Source organism: Phyllobates terribilis, unplaced genomic scaffold, assembly GCF_046119375.1.
Source record: "Phyllobates terribilis strain yellow unplaced genomic scaffold, ASM4611937v1 Scaffold_120__1_contigs__length_5212024, whole genome shotgun sequence".
Lineage (NCBI taxonomy): Eukaryota > Metazoa > Chordata > Amphibia > Anura > Dendrobatidae > Phyllobates > Phyllobates terribilis.
In genome coordinates, this window is record NW_027362880.1 from 2,875,239 (window position 1) to 2,901,675 (window position 26,437).

At 47.1% G+C, this 26,437-nt stretch overlaps 1 protein-coding gene across 2 annotated transcripts in view; it reads left to right on the forward strand.

Annotated features, from left to right (window-relative positions):
- LOC141201631 (uncharacterized) overlaps positions 1 to 26,437 on the forward strand; it is a 375,891-nt gene that overhangs the window by 333,561 nt on the left and 15,893 nt on the right. Inside the window, exon 1 of one of the 2 annotated variants that reach the window (XM_073663645.1) lies at positions 11,722 to 11,806. The exons of the other annotated variant lie outside the window; for it this stretch is intronic. The gene's annotated coding sequence lies outside the window, so the exon portion shown is untranslated. Of the gene's footprint in view, positions 1 to 11,721; positions 11,807 to 26,437 lie in introns of those variants that run through there. 2 annotated transcript variants of the gene reach the window in all.

Consider the following 26,437-nt stretch of genomic DNA (forward strand, 5'->3'; position numbering starts at 1 on the left):
TCTATTCTTGTTCTTACAAATAAAGGCTATTCTATGCGAGAAGTTGCCAAGAAACTGAAGATTTCCTACAACAGTGTGTACTACTCCCTTCAGAGGAGAGCACAAACAGGCTCTAACCAGAGTAGAAAGAGAAGTGGGAAGCCCCTCTGTACAACTGAGCAACAAGACAAGTACATTAGAGTCTCTAGTTTGAGAAATCTACGCCTCACAGCTCCTCAACTGGCAGCTTCATTAAATAGTACACACAAAATGCCAGTGTCAACGTCTACAGTGAAGAGGTGACTCCGGGATGCTGGCCTTCAGGGCAAAGTGGCAAAGAAAAAGCCATATCTGACACTGGCTAATGAAAGGAAAAGATTACTATGGGCAAAAGAACACAGACATTGGACAGAGGAAGATTGGAAAAAAGTTTTACGGGCAGACGAATCAAAGTTTGAGGTGTTTGGATCACACAGAAGAACATTTGTGAGATGTAGAACAACTGAAAAGATGCTGGAAGAGTGCCTAAAGTCATCTGTCGATCATGGTGGAGGTAATATGATGGTCTGAGGTTGCTTTGGTGCTGTGAGAGATTTGTACAAGGTAAATAGGCTATCACTCCATTTTGCAACGCCATGCCATACCCTGTGGACAGCGCTTGATTGGAGCCAATTTCATCCTACAACAGGACAATGACCCAAAGCACACCTCCAAATTATACATGGACTATTTAGGGAAGAAGCAGGCAGCTGGTATTCTATCTGTAATGGAGTGGCCAGCGCAGTCACCAGATCTCAACCCCATTGAGCTGTTGTGGGAGCAGCTTGACCGTATGGTACGCAAAAAGTGTCCATCAAGCCAATCCAACTTGTGGGAGGGGCTTCAGGAAGCATGAGGGGAAATTTCTCAAGATTGTCTCAGCAAATTAACAGCTAGAATGACAAAGGTCTGCAATGCTGGAATTGCTGCAAAGGGAGGATTCTGTGACGAAAGCAAAGTTTGAAGGAGAAAATTATTCTTTCAAATAAAAATCATTATTTCTAACCTTCTCAATGTCTGGACTATATTTTCTAATCATTTTTCAACTCATTTGGTAAATAAAAGTATGAGTTTTCATGGAAAACACAAAATTGACTGGGTGACCCCAAACTTTTGAACAGTAGTGTACATCTATAGATATAGACATAAAGTTCAAAGGAAAACACAGTTTGAGGTATAAATTTCCACAATAAAACAAGTGTTGTGTGCATAAAGTCTTATTGTGAAGGATGTGTCCTTGTTAATCTCTGAATCTCTGAGACTATTGGAGCAGAATCATAGAATCATAGAATGGTAGAGTTGGAAGGGACCTCCTGGGTCATCTGGTCCAACCCCCTGCTCAAAGCAGGATTCACTAGATCATCTCAGACAGATGTCTGTCCAGCCTCTGTTTGAAGACGTCCATTGAAGGGGAACTCACCACCTCTCGTGGCAGCCTGTTCCACTCATTAATCACCCTAACTGTCAAAAAGTTTTTTCTAATATCTAATCTGTGTCTCCTCCCATTTAGTTTCATCCCATTGTTTCTAGTCTTTCCTTGTGCAAATGAGAATAAAGATGATCCTTCTACAATGTAACAGCCCTTGACATATTTGTAGACAGCTATTAAGTCTCCTCTCAGTCTTCTTTTTTGCAAGCTAAACATTCCCAAATCCTGCAACCGTTCCTCATAGGACATGGTTTGCAGACCGGTCACCATTCTGGTCGTTCTTCTCTGAACTTGCTCCAGTTTGTCTATGTCTTTTTTAAAATGTGGTGCCCAAAACTACACAGTATTCCAGATGAAGTCTGACCAAAGAGGGGTAAAGACCGATAATGACTTCACGTGATCTAGACTGTATGCTTCTGTTAATACATCCCAGAATTGTATTTGCCTTTTTTGCTGCTGCATCACACTGTTGACTCATGTTTAGTCTATGATCTATTAGTATACCTAAGTCTTTTTCACATGTACTGTTGCTTAGCTCTATTCCTCTCATTCTGTATATGCTTTTTTCATTTTTATTGCCCAGATGTAGTACTTTGCATTTTTCCCTGTTAAAAACCATTCTGTTGGTTGCTGCCCACTGCTCCAGTTTATTTAGGTCTTTTTGAATCCTCTCTCTCTTCTCTAGTATTAGCTATCCCTCCTAGCTTTGTGTCATCAGCAAATTTAATCAGTTTACCCTCAATTCCTTCATCTAAATCATTGATAAAGATGTTGAACAATACAGGTCCCAGGACGGAGCCCTGTGGTACCCCACTTGAGAACAGAAGCTTCAGGCCGGAGTCACACTACACGGAGACAAAATTGTCCCAATCCTCACTGATGAGAGTCGCACGAGTGTTCTTCGTATGGTAATCCATGTGTAATGCGATTGCAATGCAATAATGTGATAGATTGTCACCCATCATCAGTATGCAATGCTTTTTTTTCTCTGCAACTAATTCTCCAATCATTTACAGGACCATTTACAGTGTTCTGTGCTACAGAATGATGATAATGTGTCCATAAAAATCGGATGCCACATGGATGGTCTGTGTGGTGTCCGATTGTTTCTCGCACCCATAGGCTTGTATTCATAGGCGGATTATAATGAGGGCAATCCGGGCGACCGCCCGGGGCCCCGAACCTCCAGAGGGCCCGCGGCTCCGGGCGGGGTGTCTATGTCCGGATTGCCCTCATTATATGTGCAGGCCACCGCCGCGGCACATACCGGCAGCAGTGGCGGGAGGGGGGGTCCGGGCCAGACCACTCCCCCAGCAGCGGCGCACGGCCGCTACTTCTTCATCGGCCGGGCCAGCACTGCAGCAGTTAACTTCCCTGTGCTGGCCCGGCCGCGTCACTGCTAGGAGACACGGCCCTGTGCGCGGCCATGTCTCCTAGCTGTGACGTCACACGGTGCGCGCCCGGCCTGCACTGCTACTTACCACCGGAGAGGAGCAGGAGCCAGGAGGACTGGAGCCGAGCTGGAGCCAGGAGAACTGGATCCGAGCCTGGGGATGGTGTGTGTGTGTGTGTGTGTGTGTGTGTGTGTGTGTGTGTGTGTGTGTGTGTGTGTGTGTGTGTATGTGTATGTGTATGTGTATGTATGTATGTATGTATGTATGTGTGTGTGTGTGTGTATGTATGTATGTATGTGTGTGTGTGTGTGTGTGTATGTATGTATGTATGTATGTGTGTGTGTGTATATGTATGTATGTATGTATGTATGTGTGTGTGTTTATGTATGTATGTATGTGTGTGTGTTGTAAGGCAGCGCTAGTCATCATACTGGGGTTACTCGCTTCGCTGCGTCAATCAATGCACACGTGCAATGTCTTTACGTATTTTCTCACAATGCTGCAGTTTATTACTTCATAAGCCACAGTTCGCCGGGTCCAACTCCGTGGCACGCCGACACACATTAACACAATGTTCATGAGCCAAGTGGCACACAGGCCCACTTGCTCCAGGTTACAGCTTACAGCAAGGTAAAAATAGCAATGTTCATATCACAATGTCCATATAGCACGGGGTATTACCTTTGCCGGGTTTAGCTGTCTCAGTCCATTACGCTTGCCACCACTGTGGCTTTGTGGCTTCCCAGGTAGGGGTCTCTAGCCGTCGTCCCCTCAAAGGCCACTGACATCCACACAGGATCCAGGCTCTGCCTTTCAGGACTCTTACTCAAGCCGGCTCTCCCTCAACGGCCACTGACATCCACACAGGATCCAGGCTCGACCTTCCAGGTGCCAGGCTTCACTCCAAAGCCGCTGCCTTCCAAGGCCACTAGCATCCGCACAGGATCCAGTCTTTGCCTTTCAGGCTGCCAGGCTTCACTCGGCCTCACTAGGCCTCTCACAAACGGTGTCCCACTCACAAGGAGCACAGGCCTCACGCCTCACACCGAACACCTGTCTCAAATTAAGCAGGGTTTATATATGCATCCTGTGCACATACACACACACTGATAGGACCTTGCTGATGTCACAGTCATGTGATCAGACAGACATTCTGTGCATGCAGGACCTGTGCTATGTCACAGTCATGTGACCAGTCAGTTAAAGGGGAAGGTACATGGTTAGGTAAAACACATCCTGGACCATTTACAGTAATGCTAGCAAGCTGCTGCATTACATATCCCCCCCTCTGTTCAAACTTGTGGGGTTGAACACATAATATACACAATAACATTATAACCCCCAGCTCACATAGAGACCATGTACTTTACAATTGTGCTACTCAGCCCCTGGAACCTTAGTCAATGACATTAGCCCATTCCTTAGGGACCTACGATTTGTCACTGTCACTGACTTCGTCAGGTCACCTCTCCGGGTCGTAACCTTGTCAGGTCTTCCCCGCTCCCAGCGGTCAGTCATAATCTTGTCAGACCTCCCCCGCTCCCAGCGGTCAGTCGTAACCTTGTCAGGTCTTCCCCGCTCCCAGCGGTCAGTCATAATCTTGTCAGACCTCCCCCGTTCCCAGCGGTCAGTCATACAGCGGTGTGACTCACATGCCCTGGTATCTAAGGTCCGATTCGAGTCCGTAATGTCCCGTCCTCTATTGGGTCGTTTGTATGGGCCTTTCAAACCTGAGTTACTGGAGGTCTCACTACCTCTAAACCCACGCCCACTACTCTCAGGACATCTTGAAAGGTCCCTAACTCCAGCTATAGCTGTTCTGTTATTTAGGGGGCCCTTTCTCTGTCTGGTCTCGTAATTTCTAGACGGCTGCCATCTTCTGTTACTCAGATGATGCTGTCTATCCACTCGCAGTCTAGCGAGATTCAACTGTTCTACCTCTCGCAGGTAGGTCACTCGGTACTCCAACAGCATGCGCAGGCTTTCTTCTGTACCTACAGCGGAGAATGATACCATGCCGTCTTCGTCTGGTTTCCAGTCCTGACGATCACGTGGACTGCTTACTTTCACCACACCAGACTTCTTGACCATCATCTGCATGGCTTGACCATTTCTCCCAATGAGCTTCCTCACCAAAACATGCGGCACCCGGACGACCTCTTCACGCATACTGTGAGCTTTCCTCATCAACTCCAGTTGTCTAACGGCTTGTTCCGTCTTCAACCGGAGAAACCGTTTCGTGCGAATACATCGCCAGTGCATGTCACTTAGGATAGCCACCCTCTTCACTGTGACTTCGGTCGTGGACAAGACCACCAGCTGTTTAGCTTCTGAGGTCAAGTACACCTTACAGGCTCCCACGGCCTTCTTAAACTCCTCATGCACGGACTCACGGGTGCATTCTTCCCTCAAATCCTCAGGTACATCTACGAGGCACTTTTACCGAGACGTTTCGGTCTCACCAGTGGTTTCCAGATGACCAACCAGCTCAGGTTTCAGGGACAACTGACCTCCAGCTTCTTCACCCTGTATGCTTCTCCTGAGCTGACTCACAGCTACAAATTCACGAATTTTCGTCTTGACCACTTCCATCTCATATTTATCTGTGGTTAACACTCTCTTAGCTCTCCTCAGGTCCACCTTCTCATGGTATAAGGGAGTGGGTGCAACGTGTTCGCCCTTTTCCTTCTCCAAGAAGGCCTTGTTCACTGAGTGATACTTTGTCAGGCGACTTTTGAGCCCGGAAACTTCTTCCTCTAGCTCCGCCACTCGCCTCTCAGCGGCCCGTCTCTGAAGCTCTTCCTGCTTCAACTGCTCTTCCAGCTGCAGAGTTCTCTCAGACCTCACCGTCTCCAATGCGCCCACTCGGCTCTCAATAGCTAGTCTCTCACGCTTCTCTTGCGTCCACTGGGTTTGTAGCAACTCCTTGAGCTGCTTGATCTCGGCTCCGACATCCACCGAACCCTCCGAGCCCACATCACTCGAGGGGGTATCTGCTTCATACCTCCCATCACCAGCGGTCAACTCCTGGCCCTGGTCTGTGGCTTTTCCGATGGACTCCTCCATCCTCTCTCGCTCAGCTTCCATCTTGCTGACTGTTTCCTTAAGGTACGTCTCCGCCTTCTGGAGAGTATCACAGGACATCTGTAGCTCCTTCACCTGAGCTTCCAGATCTAGGGTCTCTCCCCGGAGACCAACATTCTCCTCACGGGTGTCTTGCAGAGTGGTCTCAACCACTTGGCGCACTTGCTCTGCACCCGCCTTATCCTCCTCTAGTTTTTTCTTCACCTTGAGGAGATCCTCATAATCTCTCTTACTCTGTTGCAGTTCACTACTGCGTTCACCACACTCCTTCTTGGAGTCACACAGCTCCTGGTTGAGCTGTTTGTGCAGTCGTTCTAGGATTTGTTCACGTCCAGAAACACCATCCTGCTGCGCCTCCTTCTCAAGCTTCAACTGCAAAACCTCTTCCTTGATTTTGTGGCGGTCCTCCTTAATTGCGTAGAACATTTCCTTCCAATGGTTAATTTCCGCGTTGCTTCCCTCCACGTCTCGCTGCCAGTTCCTCATAACCTGGTATATTTTCTGCTGTTCAGACTCCAGGTTCAGCTGGTCTGCGGACACGTTCCCCAGGTTTTCACATAACTGCTGCACGTCACTCTGACACTGTTGCCTGATAGGCTCCAGCTCTTGGTCATGACTGGCCACCTTCTCTTTCAGGGCGGTCAGATCCTGATCCATCAGTCTCAGTACCGTACCGGAGGTTGCTACTGGCAACGTCATCTCCTCTTCTACCTCTACAGGAGGACCCACACTTGAAGCAAAGGCACACAGTACTACATTCTCTTTATTTTCATTTTCAACGAGGACTACCGGAGCAACCTTTTTGTGGCCCTTGCGCCGTCGACGACGAGAGGGGGACTCTCTCCCCTCGTCTAGCCCCTCCTGACTGAACTCACTTTTTACTTTCATAGTGTCACAGTCAGCTACGGGGCCTGTGTCACTCCCCATGGTGTTGTGGACTAACAGGTCACCTCCCACTTTGACGTCACCCCCTTCTACTGGAGTTACCCCGTTATCAACGGTCACATTGTCATTTTTAGGAGGTACCAACCCACAACCAGTAACAATTTTCAGTTTTCTACACTCCACACTCTTGTGAAAATCCGTCCCTTTTTTAGACTCCGCCCCCTTTTTAACAACCACACCGGCAGGGTAATTTTTACACAAAAAATCAGCAGTAGTCTTAGGACTCAGTTCACAACATCTCTTACCACCTCCCCGGGCACTCTGCGACAACGATGGCGCCCCTGGAGAGTTCATAGAATGGTCCACTGCCGCCATTCCATATGGTGCCCACAGCTCCTGTGGTTCCTGCACCATGTCCAGTTTCATGTCCAGTAGACGTTTCTCAAATACCTGCTCCGGTTTTAACAGGCACTTTAATCGCTCTAATCGCTCAATAGCTTCAGACCCAGTTGCTGCTCCTTTCACAGCCATTTTTATCTGCTCCTGCATTTCCTCAGGACACTATTCACACACCGCTCTCCCCGGAAAAAATCTTCGTGGCCCCGCCGAGCTACAGCAAACCGGATTTGAGTGCGACGCCAATCTTCGCAACCCCGCCGAGTTGCCGCAAGATGCTTTAATCCACACTCGTCCTGAGCCGTTGCCCCTAGCAACCGGGCTGCAGTTGCCCCTAGCAACCGGGTTGCAGTTGCCCGCACCCTCGAACCATATGTAAGGCAGCGCTAGTCATCATACTGGGGTTACTCGCTTCGCTGCGTCAATCAATGCACACGTGCAATGTCTTTACGTATTTTCTCACAATGCTGCAGTTTATTACTTCATAAGCCACAGTTCGCCGGGTCCAACTCCGTGGCACGCTGACACACATTAACACAATGTTCATGAGCCAAGTGGCACACAGGCCCACTTGCTCCAGGTTACAGCTTACGGCAAGGTAAAAATAGCAATGTTCATATCACAATGTCCATATAGCACGGGGTATTGCCTTTGCCGGGTTTAGCTGTCTCAGTCCATTACGCTTGCCACCACTGTGGCTTCCCAGGTAGGGGTCTCTAGCCGTCGTCCCCTCAAAGGCCACTGACATCCACACAGGATCCAGGCTCTGCCTTTCAGGACTCTTACTCAAGCCGGCTCTCCCTCAAAGGCCACTGACATCCACACAGGAACCAGGCTCGACCTTCCAGGTACCAGGCTTCACTCCAAAGCCGCTGCCTTCCAAGGCCACTAGCATCCGCACAGGATCCAGTCTTTGCCTTTCAGGCTGCCAGGCTTCACTCGGCCTCACTAGGCCTCTCACAAACGGTGTCCCACTCACACGGAGCACAGGCCTCACACCGAACACCTGTCTCAAATTAAGCAGGGTTTATATATGCATCCTGTGCACACACACACACACTGATAGGACCTTGCTGATGTCACAGTCATGTGATCAGACAGACATTCTGTGCACGCAGGACCTGTGCTATGTCACAGTCATGTGACCAGTCAGTTAAAGGGGAAGGTACATGGTTAGGTAAAACACATCCTGGACCATTTACAGTAATGCTAGCAAGCTGCTGCATTACAGTGTGTATATGTATGTATGTATGTGTGTGTGTGTGTATATGTATGTATGTGTGTGTATATGTATGTATGTGTGTGTGTGTGTGCAGGCAGATATCATTGTGTGATGTTTGTTTATATGTATTTTTGTGTTTCAAATGTGTTTATTCGTGTATGTATATCTGTATATGTTTGTGTGTGTGTGCGACTGCATGCTGCCTCCTGCTGAGTATAGATGGCGCCGTGCGGCCTCCTGCTGTTTCTGGGGTGGGGTGGGGGGGGCGCCGTGCGGCCTCCCACTGTGTATAGATGGCACCGTGCGGCCTCACGCTGTGTATAGATGGCGCCACGCGGCCCCCTGCTGTGTATAGATGGCGCTGTGCGGACCCCTGCTGTGTATAGATGGCGCCGTGCGGCCCCCTGCTGTGTATAGATGGCGCCGTGCGGACCCCTGCTGTGTATAGATGGTGCCGTGCGGCCCCCTGCTGTGTATAGATGGCTACGTGCGGCCTCCTGCTGAGTATAGATGGCGCCGTGCGGTCTCCTGCTGTCTCTGGGGGGGCGCCGTGCGGCCTCCTGCTGAGTATAGATGGTGCCGTGCGGTCTCCTGCTGTCTCTGGGGGGGGAGCCGTGCGGCCTCCCACTGTGTATAGATGGCACCGTACTGCTCCCTGCTGAGTATAGGTGGCACCGTGCGGTCTCCTGCTGTCTCTGGGGGGGGCGCCGTGCGGCCTCCTGCTGAGTATAGATGGCGCCGTGCGGTCTCCTGCTGTCTCTGGGGGGGGCGCCGTGCGGCCTCCCGCTGTGTATAGATGGCACCGTGCGGCCTCCCACTGTGTATAGATGGCTACATGTGCTCAATATTGAGTCATACAATTAATGTAAGGCTATGTGCCCACGATACAGAAATGTTCCGGATTTTTTTTAGCGTTTCTGCATCTCCCTGGCAGAAAAAACGCATGCGGATTGTACATGCGGATTTTACATGCGGATTGTACAATCGTTTTTCCTGCCAGGGACAAGCGGAAGTGAAGCGTTCTTCACATGCATTTCCGCATGCGGGTTGACAAGCGATTTTAGCATCACTTGGAAAGTGCTTGACAACTGGCAATCAGCATGGATTTATATAGTGTGACCGTAAAAGAATGGTAAAAAATAAAAAATATATACTTACCTTCTGATGGCCTGCCGACGTCAGCGGTCGCATGACCCGTCACATGACTAAATGACGTCACAGCAGGTCCTTTTCAGACCATCGCGAGCTGCCGGCAAGCCAGGACACATGGGATAAAGACACCGGGGGCCATCAGAAGGTAAGTAGAATATATTTTTTTTATTTTATTCTTTTTTTACAGGTTCTATGGTACCCGGGTCCGGAGGAGAGTCTCCTGTCCTCCGCACCCGGGTACCATCCGCACATTGAAACGCATGGATTACGCATCTACAGATGCAGTGATGCGGATTCCATGCGTTCTAATGCAAGTCAATGGCGGCGAGAACGCAGCGCTTCCGCAAAATAATTGGTAATGCTGCGGATTTTTCCGCAATGATAATCCGCAGCGGAAATTTCCGCAGCATGTACACAGCACATGGGGATTATCATTGGGGAACATGGCAGACCTTTTACCAAGCGTTTTTTTAAGCATTTCCGCAGCGGAATTGCCGCTGCAGAAACGCTTAAGAAACGCATAGTGGGCACACAGCCTAAAAAAAAAAATATTATAATTAATATTGTGCCAAATTAATTTCACGTGAACTATCACAGGGAATCATGTGACATGTCACGTGATAAATCAGGTGTGTGTGTGTTGGTGGGGGGGGCGCGCCTTCTAAACTGCCCGGGGCCCTTACTACTCTTAATCCACCCCTGCTTGTATTAGCGAGTCTTGCGCGATATACGCCTGCAATCACAGCACGCACTCCGAATACGCCTGAGAAACAAAACGGTGATCTGAGCTGCCCCATAGAATAACACTGGGCCGAGTGCTGTGCGATGTTTTATGTGTTATACGGTGTCGCAATGATTTCATTAGAGCTGGTGGCTCAGCAGGGGCCGCTGTGGCTATAATGTATTAAGGTTGTGGATTCAAGACCCAGGGACTCCCAGAAAAATATATATTTTTGTAATTGTTCACAAATTTTCTACTTTTGTTTAGAGGGTCAAAAAATCATTTTCTTCACCTCAGTATACAGGCACCATAAAAATACATTGCTATATACAATGTATTTCTATGGAGATGCATACTCAGCTTCTGTACTGTCTGTGCTTTTTTGACTCTACAATGCATTGCCTGCAATCTAGAGTTAAGTTAACGAAATCCTCCTCTGTTCACCATTGAGAGCTGTAGCTCAGTGGTTAGAGATAAAGCCTCTGACTACTGAGATGTAGGTCTGAGTCCCAGCAGAGGCCACAGCAGGCAAAGGAAGAGGGGAGTGTAATATAATGTAATTTATTCACTGACCAGTGAGTGGCCTGCCCCCAAGGAGGAAGAGCTACACCCCAACACCAGAGAGGTGAGTATAAATAGAACCGTAGTGACAGGACAGTCCTGCAGAATACGGGACGGTTGGGAGCTATGCGTACACACTCTGTGCTCCGCGTACACACTCTGTGCTCCTCGTACACACGGCTCTGCTCCGTAAGCCTCGTACACATGTGGCTCCGCTCCGTACACCTTGTACACGCGCAGCTCTGCTTCGTACACACGGCTCCGCTCCGTACACCTCGTACACACGCGGCTCTGCTCCGTACACCTCGGACACACGCGGCTCTGCTCCGTACACCTCGTACACACGCGGCTCTGCTCCGTACACCTCGTACACACGCGGCTCCGCTCCGTACACCTCGTACACACGCGGCTCCGCTCCGTACACCTCGTACACACGTGGCTCCGCTCCGTACACCTCGTACACACGCGGCTCCGCTCCGTACACCTCGTACACACGCGGCTCCGCTCCGTACACCTCGTACACACGCGGCTCCGCTCCGTACGCCTCGTACACACGTGGCTCCGCTCCGTACGCCTCGTACACACGCGGCTCTGCTCCGTACGCCTCGTACACGCGCGGCTCCGCTCCGTACACCTCGTACACACGCGGCTCTGCTCCGTACACCTCGTACACACGCGGCTCTGCTCCGTACACCTCGTACACACGCGGCTCTGCTCCGTACACCTCGTACACACGCGGCTCTGCTACATCCACACTGTAAACCCCTCCTGACCCCACACATAAACTTCAGCTCATCCAGCACCATGACAACCAGCACAGCAGAGTCCTGCATCCACTGAGGCCCCTGATCATGTGACCCCTGACTCCTCCCCTCCTGTGACCTCATCACAGCTCTTGTGCGCACAGAGCAGCCATATATGTGGTGGCGGCTCTGCAGGTGGAGGTATGTGGAGACCCCATTACTGGGCGCAGGGTGCATTAACCCCTTCAGCACAGAGACTCTTTTGGGGTCTTGTGTTGCCCCTTTTTAAGAATCATAAGGTTTTTGTTCTGTTTCCTGTAATAGATGCATACGACCCAACTATGGAGACAGGAAGGGAGGAAACCTATTGTTCTCATAGTACAGGACCCCTTTACTGGCCCCACAGTGTAATGCCCCCATTATGCCCCTTATGCATGATTTATGATGCCCCCACACAGTGTAATGCCCCCATTATGCCCCTTATGCAGGATGTATGATGCCTCCACACAGTGTAATGCCCCCATTATGCCCCTTATGCAGGATGTATGTATGATGCCCCCCACAGTGTAATGCCCCATTATGCCCCTTATGCAGGATGTATGATGCCCCCCACACAGTGTAATGCCCCCATTATGCCCCTTATGCAGGATGTATGATGCCCCCACACAGTGTAATGCCCCATTATGCCCCTTATGCAGGATGTATGATGCTCCCACACAGTGTAATGCCCCCATTATGTCCCTTATGCAGGATGTATGATGCCCGCACACAGTGTAATGCCCCCATTATGCCCCTTATGCAGGATGTATGATGCCCCCACACACTATATGCCCCCATTATGCCCCTTATGCAGGATGTATGATGCCCCCACACAGTGTAATGCCCCCATTATGCCCCTTATGCAGAATGTATGATGCCCCCACACAGTGTAATGCCCCCATTATGCCCCTTATGCAGGATGTATGATGCCCCCACACAGTGTTATGCCCCTTATACAGTATGTATGATGCCCCCATACAGTGTAATGCCCCCATTATGCCCCTTATGCAGGATGTATGATGCCCCCCCACAGTGTAATGCCCCCATTATGCCCCTTATGCAGTATGTATGATGCCCCCACACAGTGTAATGTTCCCCCAGTACCACCTGAGGTTTTACAGTTGGAATAATCCTTCTGGAATTGGTTTTCCCTTTGCCTGCTCCCCTACATGTAGACCCTCGAGCATGTATACATCCATGTAGGGGAGCAGGCCTTACTAGATATCGAGGCTTTGTACAGTAATATACCGCATGAGGATGGTATCAGAGGAGTAAGACATTTCTTGAAATTGTGATCAATAGAGTGTAGCAGACTTAATGACTTCATGGAGGATCTTCTAAAATTGACTCTTACTCATAACTTCTTTCTTTTTGACAGGAAATACTTCCACCAGCTCAGGGGTACTGCGATGGGGAGCCCTTGTGCCCCGTCGTATGCTAAATTATTCCTGGACTGGTGGGAGGAATCCACAATATTCAGGGATGATCATAAGTGATGGCAGCCATATATTGGGGTGTGGTATAGATATATTGACAACATTTTTATCATCTGGTCAGGGACGAGTGAACAATTTATTGAATTTGTCAGAGAACTCATCAATAGAGTCGGCCTGAGATTTACATTGGAGGTTAATTATAACCCTTTGCCTTTCCTGGATGTACTAATGAAGAAAAAACTGGATGGGACCCTAGGGACACTCATCTACCATAAACCTTCAAGCATTAATGGTCTATTTATGGTCTATGAAAGTGGGATAGCCACCACTCCCTCCTCCTAAAAAAAAGGAATTCCCAAGAGCCAATTTTTATTGTTGAGAAGGAACTGTTCTAATGTCACAGATTTTAATATACAGGCAATAGACATGAACACCAGATTCAGGGAAAAGGGTACTCCTGGTACATTTTGGATTCCTCATGATAGTTTGCAGAAAAGCGGGAGAGACAGACACTCCTCCATACCTAACCAAGACACCAAGAAAAAGATGGGATAACACGAGTAATAGGAAGTTATGACAATAAGAGTGACCACTTCTTTAATATCCTCAGAAAACACTGGGATATACTTGTGGCCGACCCAGACCTGAGGGTGCTGTGTGATCTACTCCCACAATAACTTCCAGAAAGGGTCAGTACAATTAGGGGCCGTTTAGTGAATAGTTTCTACTAAAAACCTGCACTCAAGTGGACTTGGCTGAATAGAAGAGTCTGCGGTTTCTTTAGATGTGGAGAATGTTGCACATGTAATTGCATGAGACCATGTAAATCTTTCTTGAATTTCTCCATGGGTAATACCTTTTTTAAGGGATTATTGCAACTGTAAAACTTCAGGACTTATATATATGGCCACATGCACCTGCCCCCTAGATTATGTAGGCACGACTTAGAGGGAGTCTGGAAGGAGAGTGGGGGAGCATTTGGTCGATATATATGCAATGGTTGGGACACCTCATTAGCGAGACACCTGAACAGTATACATCGAGGTGAAACCGGAGACCTTCTTTTGTATCATTGAGGTGTTTAAGCCCAATTTGAGAGGTAGTGATCACAACAGATGTATCCTCAAAAAAGGAAAATGAGTGGATTTCCATACTGAATCCAATAGCCCCTAAGGGACTCAATAAGCAAAATTTCCTATGCCTGTTTTGTATGAATACAGTTCCATTCTGGATTACATTTTTGGATTTTATACTCTACCCATTGCTACTCAGTTCCCTGTGAATGGGGTTCACATATAGTTGTACTTCATCGAGATATCTGAGCTAGTGATGGGCGAGCCCTAAAATGCTCGGGTGCCCGATGCTCGGGTCAAGCACATTGGAATACTCAGGTGCCCGACCTGAGCAACGAGCCCAATGTACACTGTGCAGAATTATTAGGCAAGTTGTATTTTAGAGGATTATTTTTATTATTGATCAACAACTATGTTCTCAATCAACCGAAAAGACTCATAAATATCCAAGCTTAATATTTTTGGAAGTTGGAGTGTTTTTTTTTTAGATTTAGCTATTTTAGGAGGATATCTGTTTATGCAGGTAACTATTAGGCTATGTGCCCACGATGTAGAAATGAAGCAGAAAATTTCTGCAGCATTTCTGCATCTCCCTGGCAGAAAAAACGCATGCAGATTGACGAGCGCTTTCCAGGCGATAGCATCACTTGGAAAGTGCTTGACAACTAGGTCACACTGTATAAATCCATGCAAATAGCATGGATTTATACAGTGTGAACCGTAAAAATTAAAACAAATAAAACTATACTCACCCCCGAGGCCCCGGCGTGGCTGCAGCGCTCGTTCCTGTCTGCTTCCTGGATGCCGGCATATCGCGAGACAGAGCGGTGAAGGACCTGCGGTCACATGACTGTGACGTCACCGCAGGTCCTTCAGCGATGCCGGCATTCAGAGAGAAGCCTTCGGAAAGGTGAGTATAAACTTTATTTGTTATTTTATTCCTTTTTCACAGGTACAATGGTACCCAGGTCTGGATGAGAGTCGTCTCTCCTCCAGAACTGGGTACCATCCGCACATAGAGACGCATAGAAGCCGCTTGTACAAATGTACAGTCGCGTTTTCTATGTGTCTCAATGCAAGTCAATGGCGGGAGTTCCGCTGCGCTTCCGCAAAATTAAATGACATGCTGCGGATTTTTGTACGCAGCATAAACGCTGCGGAAAAATCCGCAGCATGTGCATAGAACATGCGGAATCCCCTTGGGGACCATGGGGTGCGGATTACCTAGCGTTTCACAAGCATTTATGCTGCGGAAATTCCGCAGCATAAACGCTTGAAAAACGCTATGTGGGCACCCAGCCTTACTGTGCAGAATTATTAGGCAACTTAATAAAAACCAAATATAATCCCATCTCACTTGTTTATTTTCACCAGGTAAACCAATATCAGTGCACAAAATTTAGAAATAAACATTTCTGACATGCAAAAACAAAAACCCAAAAAATTAGTGATCAATATAGCAACCTTTCTTTATGATGACACTCAACAGCCTTCCTTTCATAGATTCTGTCAGTTGCTTGATCTGTTTTCGATCAACATTGCGTGCAGCAGTCACCACAGCCTCCCAGACACTGTTCCGAGAGGTGTACTGTTTTCCCTTCCTGTGGGTCTCACATTTTATGATGGACCACAGGTTCTCTATGGCGTTCAGATCAGGTGAACAAGGCAGCCATGTCATTATTTTTTCTTCTTTTAGACCTTTACTGGCCAGCCACGCTGTGGAGTAGTTGGATGCATGTGATGGAGCATTGTCCTGCATGAAAATCATGTTTTTCCTGAACGATACCGACTTCTTACTTACCACTGCTTGAAGAAGTTGTCTTCCAGAAACTGGCAGTAGGTTTGGGAGTTGAGCTTCACTCCATCCTCAACCCTAAAAGGTCCCACAAGTTCATCTTTGATGATACCAGCCCATACCAGTACCCCACCTCCACCTTGCTGGCGTCTGAGTCGGAGTGGAGCTCTCTGCCCTTTATTGATCCAGGCTCTGGCCCATCAAGAGTCACTCTCATTTCATCAGTCCATAAAACCTTTGAAAAATCAGTCTTAAGATATTTCTTGACCCATTCTTGACGTTTTATCTTATGTTTCTTGTTCAAAGGTGGTCGTTTTTCAGCCTTCCTTACCTTGGCCATGTCCCTGAGTATCGCACACCTTGTGCTTTTTGATACTCCAGTAACGTTGCAGCTCTGAAATATGGCAAAACTGGTGGCGAATGGCATCTTGGCAGCTTCACGCTTGATTTTCCTCAATTCATGGACAGTTATTTTGCGCCTTTTTTGGCAACACGCTTCTTGCGACCCTGTTGGCTATTTGCCATGAAACGCTTGATTGTTCTCTGATCACGCTTCAAAAGTTTGGAAATTTCAAGACTACTGCATCCCTCTGCAAGACATCTCACAATTTTGGACTTTTCAGAGCCCGTCAAATCTCTCTTCTGACCCATTTTGCCAACGGAAAGGAAGTTAACTAATAATTAAGCACACCTTATATAGAGTGTTGATGTCATTAGTCAACACCCCTCCTCATTACAGAGATGCTCATCACCAGATTTACTTAATTGGTAGTTGGCTCTCAAGCCTATGCAGCTTAGAGTAGGACAACATGTATAAAAAGTATCATGTGATCAAAATACTCATTTGCCTAATAATTCTGCACGCGGTGTAAGTCTATGGGAAACTCGAGCTTTTTTCCAGTGTCTCCCCAAGAGGGACTAAAAATTGCCCAAATCGATGGGAACAGTGCTCAAATGGCATGGGAAGACCCCTGGAAGCATTTCTGACACCCAGGTCACTGCTGTCAACAATGTTGTCAGAGTTATTACGCCACTTTTACGGACTCACAATAAAACATACAAAAACAAAATGGATTTTCCTGGGATTTATGTTAATGAACATCCTTTCCAGGGTAATGACTTGTATATAAGGCAAAATAAATAACCAAAAACAAAAATACTCAGCCTATAAGGTGGAGATCTTCACACGTAGTGCTTTTGAATCGTGACAAATGCTTTCACCAGGAAATGTCATTTTAACATTTTACAACCTTATCTGGCCATGTGGTGTGTGAGACATGATCAGACACATCCTGTTTCATTTATGAAGGAGGGACTCTGAAAGTCACAAAGCCTATTTTTATAGGGCCATCAGGCGACCTTTACTATTCTTAAAGGGCCAGCAATCGGCCCTCACTATTCTTAGAGAACCATTAGCCGGCTATGCTTTGTTGTTCCCATTACTAAAGAGTGGGTCTCCTATACTGTTATTGCATATGCAGTGAGTGGCAGGGCTGCCCAAAATTTGGACGCACCCCAATATCCCTTTGAAAATTTGGACGCACCCCAATACCCCTTTGAAGAGACTTAGAGGAGGGCCTCCTGAAAACAATGCTCCCATTATTAGAAAGTTGGTCTCCCATTGTGTTTGCCTATGCAGTGAATGCAAGGGTTTCCAAAAATTTGGAGGCACTCCAATGCCCCTTGGAAGAAACGTGGAGGTCAGAGGGCCTCCTGAAAACAATGTTCCCATTATTAGGAAGTGGGTCTTCCATTGTGTTTGCCTATGCAGTGAATGCAAGGGTTGACAAAAATTTGGAGGCACTTCAATGCCCCTTGGAAGAGACATGGAGGTCAGAGGACCTCCTGAAAACAATGCTCCCATTATTAGGAAGTGGGTCTTCCATTGCGTTTGCCTATGCAGTGAATGCAAGGGTTGCCAAAAATTTGGAGGCACTCCAATGCCCTTTGGAAGAGATGTGGAGGAGGGCCTCATAAAAAAATGTTCCCATTAGAAAGGAGCAGGTCTCCTATACTTGTAATGCCCATGTACTAAGTGTATGGGCTGACAAACATTTATCCCTGGGGGGTTTACATGAACATACTGTATAAAAAAAATTTTTTTTACGGGCATCATAAACACCCTTCAAAAAAAATTATGTGGGTGTTGCATCACGGACCACGCTCACCCTGGTAATATGTTGGTGGAGGATGAGGATAAGGAGGAGGACAAGAGCAAATAGCCCAAATCAGGAAGCGTATACCCATGTGTGGGTGTGAAGAGGTGCATAGGAATGCATCTCCCAAAAAAGACACTGGATTTGAGTTTATGTTTTGCTGCTATCATTCGGTGGTGTTGAGAAGTCTGGGCCAATCCAGCCCTTGTTCATTTTTATAAGAGTCAGCCTGTCAGCATTTTCAGTTGTCAGGCGGATGCGCTTATCAGTTATAATTCCACCAGAGGCACTAAAAACCCTCTCAGATAAAATGCTACAGTGGTGGCCAAAAGTATTGGCACCCCTGCAATTCTGTCAGATAATACTCAGCTTCTTCCTGAAAATGATTGCAATCACATTCTTTGGTATTATTATCTTCATTTAATTTGTCTTCAATGAAAAAACACAAAAAGAATTGTCCTAAAGCCAAATTGGATACAATTCCACACCAAACCTAAAAAAGGGGTGGACAAAAGTATTGGCACTGTTTGGAAAATCATGTGATGCTTCTCTAATTCATGTAATTAACAGCACCTGTAACTTACCTGTGGCATCTAACAGGTGTTGGCAATAACTAAATCACACTTGCAGCCAGTTAACATGGATTAAAGTTGACTCAACCTCTGTCCTGTGTCCTTGTGTGTACCACATTGAGCATGGAGAAAAGAAAGAAGACCAAAGAACTGTCTGAGGACTTGAGAAACCAAATTGTGAGGAAGCATGAGCAATCTCAAGTCTACAAGTCCATCTCCAAAGACCTGAATGTTCCTGTGTCTTCCGTGCGCAGTGTCATCAAGAAGTTTAAAGCCCATGGCACTGTGGCTAACCTCCCTAGATGTGGACGGAAAAGAAAAATTAACGAGAAATTTCAACGCAAGATTGTGCGGATGGTGGATAAAGAACCTCGACTAACATCCAAACAAGTTCAAGCTGCCCTGCAGTCCGAGGGTACAACAGTGTCAACCCGTACTATCCGTCGGCATCTGAATGAAAAGGGACTGTATGGCAGGATACCCAGGAAGACCCCACTTCTTACCCCGAGACATAAAAAAAGCCAGGCTGGAGTTTGCCAAAACTTACCTGAGAAAGCCTAAAATGTTTTGGAAGAATGTTCTCTGGTCAGATGAGACAAAAGTAGAGCTTTTTGGCAAAAAGAATCAACATAGAGTGTACAGGAAAAAATAAGAGGCATTCAAAGAAAAGAACACGGTCCCTAACAGTCAAAAATGGCGGAGGTTCCCTGATGTTTTGTAGTTGCTTAGCTGCCTCTGGCACTGGACTGCTTGATCGTGTGCATGGCATTATGAATTCTGAAGACTACCAACATATTTTGCAGCATGTAGGGCCCAGTGTGAGAAAGCTGGGTCTCCCTCAGAGGTCATGGGTCTTCCAGCAGGACAATGACCCAAAACACACTTCCAAAAGCACTATAAAATGGTTTGAGAGAAAGCACTGGAGACTTCTAAGGTGGCCAGCAATGAGTCCAGACCTGAATCCCATAGAACACCTGTGGAGAGATCTCAAAATGGCAGTTTGGAGAAGGCACCCTTCAAATATCAGGGACCTGGAGCAGTTTGCCAAAGAAGAATGGTCTACAATTCCAGCAGAGCATTGTAAGAAACTCATTGATGGTTACCGGAAGCGGTTGTTCGCAGTTATTTTGGCTAAAGGTTGTGCAACCAAGTATTAGGCTGAGGGTGCCAGTACTTTTGTCTGGCCCATTTTTGGAGTTTTGTGTGAAATGATCAATGATTTGATTTTTGCTTCATTCTCTTTTGTGTTTTTTCCTTGCAAGCAAATTAAATGAAGATAATAAGACCAAAGAATTTGTGATTGCAATCATTTTCAGGAAGAAACTGAGTATTATCTGACAGAATTGAAGGGGTGCCAATACTTTTGGCCACCACTGTAGCTCCAAGACGAAGAGAGCCATTTCATTTCACATATGCAGCTTGGATGCCCAATAATAATAAGGCACAGAGGAATCACAGAGGACGTTGGTACGGTCGGCAAGGTACTCCCTCAGCATCTTCCCAAACTTTGCACCCCTTGTGAAAGTACCCCGCGCCTCAGGGCCTGTGCGATGGGATGGGCTGAGAAAATTTTCCCAGAACTTTTACAGTGTTCCCCTGCCTCTGCTGGATTGGAGTTGTGTCTCTCTCACCTGTAGTCCTTGGTTGTCCAACGAACTGTGACCGCTGCCGTCATCGTTTTCAGATGGGAATTTTTTTAATAGTTCCGCAACAAGGGCCTTCTGGTACTGCCACATTTTTGTAGACCTGTCCGCCTCAGGAATAAGAGATATAAAGTTCTCCTTGTAGCGTGGGTCTGGAAGTGTCACCAACCAGTAATGACTGTCACACAAAATTTTGAGAACGCGAGGGTCATGGGAAAGGCAATGTAACATAAACTCAGCCATGCGTGCCAGACTGCTAACAGGCAAGACTTCCGTGTCCTCACCAAGAGGACGACTGACCATGCTCTCCACCTCCTCCTCCTCTCTGTCCTCAGGCCATCCACGCTGAACAGATGGTATTACAGTTGTGCAGGTAGTACCGTCTATAGCGCAGGAAACTAGCGCCTGTTCTTCCTCCTCCTACTCCTCTTCCTCATTGTCACCCAATCCACGTTGGGATGAGATGAGGCTGGGCTGTGTGTAATCACCATGTATGGTTCCTTGCTCCATCTCATTGTTCTCCACTTGCAATGCATCCTCTTTGATTGTGAACAGAGAGCGTTTCAGAAGACAGAGAAGCAGGATGGTGATGCTAATTATGGCTTCATCACCGCTCACCATCTTGTTGGAGTCATCAAAGTTTTGGAGGATGGTACATATGTCTGACATCCATGTCCACTCCTGAGGTCTTATGTGTGGAGTCTGAACTAAATATAGACGGCCTTGTTGATGCTGGTTCTCAACAACTGCCCTCTTCTGCTCACAAATCCTTCCCAGCATCTGCACTGTGGGGACATCACACACCAGTCTGTGAGCCGGAAGCTGCAAACGCTGCTGAAACACGGCAAGGGCTGCGGAAGCTGTAGGTGACTTTCTAAAATGGGCACACCGGCGGCGTATTTTAAAAAGCTGATCCGGAAGCTCCGGGTAGGATTTGAGAAACCGCTGAACCACGAGGTTAAGCACATGGGCCAGGCATGGTACGTGTGTGAGTTTGCCTTGCCTCAGAGCCACCACTAGGTTCCGGCCATTGTCACACACGACTATGCCTGGCTGTAGGTTCAGCGGTGTGAGCCAAAGATCTGCCTGCTCTTTCAGAGCGGTCCACAACTCGGCATTGTTTGTCACCTAAGCATATTAGCTTCAGCACAGCCTGTTGCCGCGTGGCCGAGGCAGTGCTTCCAGCTTGTGACTGATGTGGTCATTTCGGAAATGGAGGCTGAGATGCAGGAGCTGTAGACTGTGGGGAAAACCCTGATTGACCTAAAGCCCGCAATCTTAGGCGTCGGGAGGACGTGTTCCATCCCAAGGTCCGACTGGGTCCCGGCTTCCACTATGTTAACCCAGTGTGCCGTCAGCAAGATGTACCGTTCCCTGCCCACGAGCACTTGTCCATGTGTCCCTGGTTAGGAGGACTTTCACGGTAACTGCATTATTGAGGGCACGGCTAATGTTTTGGGACACGTGCTTGTGTAATGCGGGGACAGCACGCCGGGAGAAATAGTGGCGGCTGGGGACCTAGGGACGGCCACCGCCATCAGATTGCTGAATGCTTCTGTCTCCATGAGCCTAAAAGGCAACATTTCGAACGCAAACAGTCACGAAATGTGGGAATTTAGTAGAGTGGCCTGTGGGGCGTTGGCTGCGTATTTGCTCTTGCGTTTTAAGGACTGGGGTATGCACAACTGAACGCTGCGCTGGTACAAGGATGTGGACATGCTTCCTGACCCTGCTACTTGAGAGTGTGCAATTACAGGTGCAGGGCAGGAGGCATCTTCGCATGCACCATGGACAGGTGATTGGCTTGCATGCACAACAGTGGAAGAAGCGGTGGTGCCACCTGCAGACACTCTTCCTGGACCCTGGAGTTCGGCCCACAAAGTCGGGTGCTTTGCTGCCATGTGCCTGATCATGGTGGTGGTGGTCAGGCTGGTAGTTTTGCCATCCCTGATGCTGATGCTGGCCTGGTAGGTGGTGCAAATGGCCTTTGTGTGGTTATCGGCAGAGTCTTTAAAAAACAACCAGACTCGGGAAGACCTAACAGTTGTACTGGCAACTTCCTTCGTGTTGGTGTTACGGTGAACGTTTGCCTGCCTTCTGTCTGCGGCCACCACACTACTTCTTCCTGCCTGTTGGCATGCTCTGCCTCCCTCCCCCTGTGTCCTGCTGTCCTCGCTCTTCCACTTCCGCACCCTGGTCCTCCTTTTGAATTTCTGGCAATTGTGTCTCCTCATCGTCCACCTCTTGTGACACTTGTCGCCTTCGTGTGACCGTGGCTGCTCAAATATTTGGGCATCGCTACATGTGATCTCCTCTTGCCCCTCTCAAGTGGACTGGGCAAGAGACCCGAATCTATAAATGGAAAAGTGAACAGCTCTTCGGAGTGTCCAAGTGTGGGATCTGTTGTCTCCAGGCACTCGGCATTATCTGCTATTCAACCAACAACCTTTTGACACTGCTCTGGGTTCAATAGTGGTGTGCTGCGGTCCCCTAGGCATTGGTACAGGAAGGTCAGGCGAGAAGATATGGGTGTTTGTTGTGGCACAATTTCAGCTTGCCCACGGCCTCTGCATGCACCATCACCATTACGCCCAGTTCCCCGTCCCTTGCCACGCGCCTTGCCCATTTTAAATGGAGGCCAATATCTTCCACACTCACTACAAATGGCTGAATTTGGAGCGAAGTTATATGTGATCTATGTGACGGAGAAACCACAGTTTTAAATACCTGGCCTGTAGGTAACTATTTTAAACAGCAAACCGGTGTCAAACACTTCGCTGACACACTGAAACAAATTTTTAATGGAGGCCAGAAATGGTAGTATTTTCTGAAAACGTATATATGATCCGTGTGACGGAGAAAATACATTTTTAAATAGCTGGATTTTTAGCACTGTATTATTGAAAGGACCTGGCTGTATTCTGCAGTGCAAACAAGCAAATGTCGCAGAAAACTGTGTTCTCTGGATTGCTTTTTAAGCAAATAATGAGGATTAAGATCCAAAAAAAAATTATTCCTGGCCCCTGAGACCTGGGCCTTTGTATAGAAATATCTAACAGCAGCAGAAGGCAGAATTGGAATGGAGCCTCTTGTGCTATATGCACTGCAGTCTGCTATATACACTGCCTGCCTGCCTATGTACACTGCCTGCCTGATATCTCTGAAGTTGGATTAGTCCTCACGACTGTTTGTTGAGATGCATATGTTTGGATCTGTTCTACCTACACTACCTAATAAACAAGCGAATCTCTCCCTAGCTCAGCAGTACCTCTCCCTACTCTGCCTGATTGCGGAGTAGACTGACGAGTACAGCGGCGCCAGGTCTGATATAGACCTGATGACGCTGTGCGGCCAGCCAATCACTGTAATGCCACAACCAACATGGCTGCGGCATTACAGTGAGTGATAAGCTATCCCTGCATGTTCATTGGCTCTGTAAAGAGAGCCAAACATGCAGGGAGGGGACCCGAGCATCCGCCCGAGCATCTCGCAAGTACTCAGCGAGCTCCAAGCATCTCGAGTACTGAGATGCTCAGGCGAGTACCGAGTACTTGCGAGTATGCTCGCTCATCACTAATCTGAACTTCTATATCAGAATTGTGTTATCAGTTATTTCCCACATATACTATTTAGTAATTAACAAGTGTGGTGATCCTTTTGTGTCTCTAATTATGTATTAGTGGTTAAATTTGACCATTTAGGAATATACTATGGGCTATTGTACATGGAAGTGACCCAAAGTGTACATATACTGTATATACAGTGTGGAAAATAAGTATTTGACATACTGACTATTTTGCCAGTTTTCCCACCTACAAAGAATGGAGAGGTCTCTAATATTTATTGTAGGTACACATCAACTGTGGAAGAATCTAAAAATAAAAAACAGAATATCACATTGTATGATTTTTAAATAATTAAATTACATTTTATTGCATGAAATAAGTAATTGATCATCTACCAACCTGCAAGAATTCTGGCTCTCACAGACCTGTTAATTTTTCCTTAAGAAGCCCTGTTGCTCTTCTCTTCTTACCTATATTAATTGCTCCTTTGTTACATGTATAAAAGACACCTGTCCACACACTCAATCAATCAGACTCCAACCTCTCCCCCATGGCCAAGACCAAAGAGCTGTGTAAGGACACCAGGGACAAAATTGTAGACCTACACAAGGCTGAGATGGGCTACAGGACAATTTGCGAGCAGCTTGGTGAGAGGGCAACAATTGTTGGCACAATTATTAGTGATGCGCGAACGTGCTCGGATAAGGGGTTGTCCAAGCATGCTTTGGTGCTAACTGAGTATCTTTGGCGTACTCTAAAAACATGTTCGCATTACCATGACTTCATGTCTCGTGGCTGTTAGACATCCAAAACATATGCAGGGATTGCCTGTTTGTTAGGCAATCCCTGTATGTGTTGTAGGTGTCTAACAGCCATGAGACATGCAGCCACGGCGAAACAAACATATATATTTTTAGCATGTAGATTATTTATTATCAGAAAATGGAACAAATACAAGATGACTGTCAATCTTCCTCAGCCTGAGGCTCCATGCTACATTTCGCCTCGTGCGGTAAGGATGATTCTGAGAAAGGTCTGGAATTCGTCCAGAACTACATGGTAGGACCTGGTCAATCATCTGAAGAGAGCTGGGAACACAGTAACAAACATTACCGTTAGTAACACACCATGATGTCATGGATTAAAATCCTGCAGGGCACCCAAGGTTCCCCTGCTCACACCAGCACATGTCCAGGCCTGTTTGAAGTTCGGCAGTGACCATCTGGATGATCCAGAGGAGGCATGGGAGAAGGTCATGTGTATCAGATGAGACCAAAATAGAACTTTTTGGAATCAACTCCCCTCGCCGTGTTTGGAAGAAGAAGGATGAGTACAACCCCAAGAATACCGTCGCAACTGTGAAGCATGGTGAGGGGAAACATCATACTTTGCGGGTGCTTTTCTGCAAAGAGGATAGGAAGACTGCACCTTATTAAAGGGAGGATGGGGTCATGTATCTCGAGATTTTGCCCAACAACCTAATTCCCTCAGTAAGAGTATTGAAGATGGGTCGTAGCTGGGTCTTCCAGCATGACAATGACCTTAAACACACAGACAGGGCAACTAAGGAGTGGCTCCGTAAGAAGCATTTCAAAGTCCTGGACTGGCCTAGCCAGTCTCGAGACCTGAACCCAATAGAAAATCTTTGGAGGCAACTGAAAATGTTGTGCATCGACAGCCCCGAAACCAGAAAGATCTGGAGCAGATCTGTATGGAGGAGTGGGCCAAAATCCCTGCTGCAGTGTGTGCAAAGCTGGCCAAGAACTACAGGAAACGTCTAACCACTCTAATTGCCAACAAAGGTTTTTGTACCAAATATTAATTTCGGTTTTTCTTTTCTATCAAATTCTTATTTCATGCAATAAAATGCAAATTAATTATGTAATAACCATACAATGTGATTTTCTGGATTTTTTTTCAAGATTCTGCCTCTCACAGTTGAAGTCTACCTGCGATAAAAATTACAGACCTCTCCATTCTTTGTAGGTGGGAAAGCTTGCAAAATCCGCAGAGTATCAAATACTTAATTTCCACTCTGTATGTATGTTGGTGTGTGTGTGTTGCCGTGGTAGCCCTTTCAAGAAGAGCTAATTTGGATTAAGATATATTATCTCTAAATCTGCCATTTTTGTTCAAATGAAATAAATACGATGCATTGGAGAAATAACACACAGCCAGTGTCTGAGTGTATAATTCTTGTCTGCTCTCAGAGCACAAGCAACACGTATGGACAAATTCACAAATAAATGTGGTCTCCGACTGGGAAGGAGGTTACATCCATGCATGTAAAGACATATGTATACAAAATAAAAGGACACCTGTGCCAGAAATTCATAACCCCATTGACATAGCTGAAGCATTTTGTTGCTGTTATAGCTCGCTGTATAATATTCATGGACAATACCACGACATGCCACCTAATATTCTTGAAACAAAATATGGACACTGCTTTTCCTTCCAGACAGACCCCTGAGCAGGATTTACTAGACAAAGCTTTCACTGAACAAGAGATAGGAGAGGCCAATAAATCATTCCCTATCGGGAAGAGCCCT